Genomic DNA, 3,022 nt, shown 5'->3' with positions numbered 1-3,022 from the left:
GACACCGTCACCCTATAAGTAGCTCGTCATCTCCTAGGGCTCCATCCATCAATCACCCAACGCGCCGCCTGCTCGCCGCCCTCGTCAGTGTATCTTCTTGGCACATCATTCAATCCAATAGAGTTTGAAGCTAGAGATTGCTTGAGTTTTCATTCAGTTCACCTGCTCAGTTCTTCCCATTGTTTGCTGCTTTCTTCATTCGTTTTGGATTTTTTGCTCATTTGATTGGCTTGACAATGGGGACTTATCTGTCCACGGCGGTGAGGAAAAACAAGGTTCGCTCGTCTTAACGGCTGGCTTAGGTCTGCCTTGAAGACCTTTAAAAGTAGTCTGAGCCGAAACAGATCTCAAGGATCTATTAAGCCTTTTTGCGGTATATTTCTATGCTGTCTGTGTTGTCGTTTCTCTGGGCTTTATTAATCCGCGGGTATCAACGGCGATGAGGAAAAACAAGGTTCGCTCGTCTTAACGGCGGGTTTTCACCCGCCTTGAAGACCTTAAAAGTAGTCTGAGCCGATTCAATCACGCCCTTCAGATTCCTTTTGTTGATGTTTTTATGGTGCTCTGACAGTTGGTGAGTGGATGTTTGTTGCTGTGATGAGATCTTTCAGTGTTGAAAGCAGATCCCTGCTTCATGAGTCTGGGAAATATAATTTCCTCCTGAGCGGTTACCTGAGCAACACGGAGTCCTCCCGTCTGCAGATTTTTTATACAGTTTCGCTGGTGTTAATTGAATATCTATTGACTTGTTTTCTTTGTGGATTTAGAATTGCGTTGAACAAATAGATCCGGCCGAAGAACTCTTTATGTTTTGGCTGACAGTGCAGACCATAACTTGTCGTCAGCTTGGAAAAGATTGATGCCAACATCCATAGAATCCTTATTACTGTCATGCTAATTCACGCTCTCTTCAGACAAAGACATGTGAAAAAAGTAATCCAGATCTTTGGCACTTAGGATATGTCCAAGATATTTGATCTTTTGATTGCAAAATAGTGAAGATGGCACCATTGGTCTTGCAGAACTGCATAATCCGCCCAATTTTATTAGACATGAAGAATATTGTATCACCCAGACTGAAACATGGATTGCAGTTTCTTTTTAGGTGCTCAATAATTCAAGCAGTTCGGCCCAGAGGATATCCTGTAAAATGAGTTTGCAAATCTTCTTCCGATATCGTGAATCTTTCCATGGGATGTTTGTTGCCATGATGAGATCTTTCAGTGTTAAAAGCAGACCCCTGCTTGATGAATCTGGGAAATACTTTTTCCTCCTGAGCGGTTACCTGAGCAACACTAACATTCCCACTGTATGCTGTTTTCAATCTACTGATGTTTTTCTCTGCTGAATTAGTATTGTGGAGGGGTCCAAACAGAAACAAGCGAATTTTGAATATTACAAACAGACACGAAAACACTGAAAGCAAGTGCAACAAATTGGCAAACTGGAGCGATAATTGACATTGGTCCAACACGATTGAAGTCGACATACACAACACTGCCCTGTGAACCTACAAACAAACAAGATGCGAGGTCACAAAACCTTCTAGGTGACCCGAAGCCGTTGCACTTGAGAGAGATGTTGCAGGCCCTTACTGTTAAGATTAATTTACACTAATGTAATCAGGGATTCTATGGTTTCCCAAACCGTCGGACGGCTCTACCCGCAACCGACGACTCTCCCCTGTAACCGGCGTCTCTTCTCAGAGCGTCGCATTTGTCAAAACGTTATCAGCTCGTAGAACAGCCAGCAAAAGTGGGAAGAGAGAACAGAGAAGAACCGACAGCCAGCAAAAGAGAGAACAGAGAAGGAAAGGGAGGGATGGAGCACCTTGCTGTCGATGCGATGTCGCCTCACTTCCTTCTTGCTCCGCATCATCAGCCGGGAGCACCTTGCCTGAGCGCTGCTGGACGTGGCTGGAACACTATTGCAGGTGGCCGGGGTGCCATTGGACGCTGCCGCTCGTGGCGCTGCCCATGGTGGCCAGCGTGCCAAGGAGGACGCCGCCTAAGAGCATCTCTAGTAGAACCCTTAAATTCTAGAAAATAACCGTTTTTTTATAGTTTCGTTAAAAAAATGATGTAGACTAAAATCCTTAAACCTGTAAAAACTTTTAGAGGTCGAACCTGTAAACGCCCTCGCAGCCTGTAGAAGTGAGGGTTGGGCCCGCACTCCTTTTCATCTCGAGCGCGGGAGGGAAACTACATGTCCTAGCCGCCGCGCCATGGATCCCCTGGCCGCCGGCCCCGCCCGCTGCCTCCGCGCCGGCTTACCGCCGCCTCCGCGCTGGCCTAGCCCAGGCCGCCGCCGCTTCAGCCCCGCCCCCGCCCCGGCCACCATGGTCGACGTGGTGGCGGCGACCCACGTCGGGGCCAAGCGGCGGCGGGCGGGCCTCACACCGCCTCCTTCCGCCCCGGCCGCTGCCGCCCCTGCCCCGGCCACCGCGGCAGCCTCGGCCATCGTCTAGCCCGCGAAGAAGAGCCGGCCGAAGGGCTCCTTGCGTGGGCCGTGAGGGGCTTCCTCGAAGGCCGTCGGCGCATCCCCGAAGCGGAAGAAGGTCACGGCGCGGAAGAAGCCCGCGCCCTCGGTCGTCGCCGTCTTCGAACCTCCTCCTGCCGCGCACGAGGTGTTCGAGGAAATGGCAAACCCAACCTTGTTCATGGACCTCCTTCAAGACGCGAAGGTGGACCTCGGGGCTCCGCCTCTAGAACCCTTTGGTGAGGAGGTTGGAGAAGATGATGAGGATGTAGGGGATGATGAGGAGGAGGTGGCCGAGATAGGGAAGGAGGCATTCACCACCGCTTCCTGCCCACACGCGTTGTTGTCAAACTACACCGAAGCGGAAGATATCCTCTTGGTTCGTGCTTGGGCATCTGTGGGGATGGATGCAACCACCGGCACCGATCAAACCGATAAAAGGTATTGGCACAGGATCGAGGACAACTATTATAGGATCAAGCCGAAGAATTGTGGGTTCCTCTCTCGCAGTTACCGGTTGCTTCAAGGCCGGTGGGATTTGATG

The 3,022-nt window shown here is 50.7% G+C and overlaps 2 non-coding genes across 2 annotated transcripts; both read left to right on the top strand.

The window, feature by feature from the left end:
• Positions 1-589: 589 nt before the first annotated feature.
• LOC123414548 lies at positions 590-680 on the top strand. The gene has a single exon (XR_006614484.1). It is a non-coding gene; the product is annotated as a small nucleolar RNA snoR128 (small nucleolar RNA).
• Positions 681-1,202: 522 nt separating this feature from the next.
• On the top strand, positions 1,203-1,293 carry LOC123414549. The gene has a single exon (XR_006614485.1). It is a non-coding gene; the product is annotated as a small nucleolar RNA snoR128 (small nucleolar RNA).
• Positions 1,294-3,022: the final 1,729 nt, after the last annotated feature.

The sequence above is a fragment of the Hordeum vulgare genome, chromosome 7H (genome assembly GCF_904849725.1).
Source record: "Hordeum vulgare subsp. vulgare chromosome 7H, MorexV3_pseudomolecules_assembly, whole genome shotgun sequence".
NCBI classification, from domain to species: Eukaryota; Viridiplantae; Streptophyta; class Magnoliopsida; order Poales; family Poaceae; genus Hordeum; species Hordeum vulgare.
The sequence above is the reverse complement of the archived record's forward strand: the minus strand, read 5'-3'. Positions and strand labels throughout refer to the sequence as shown.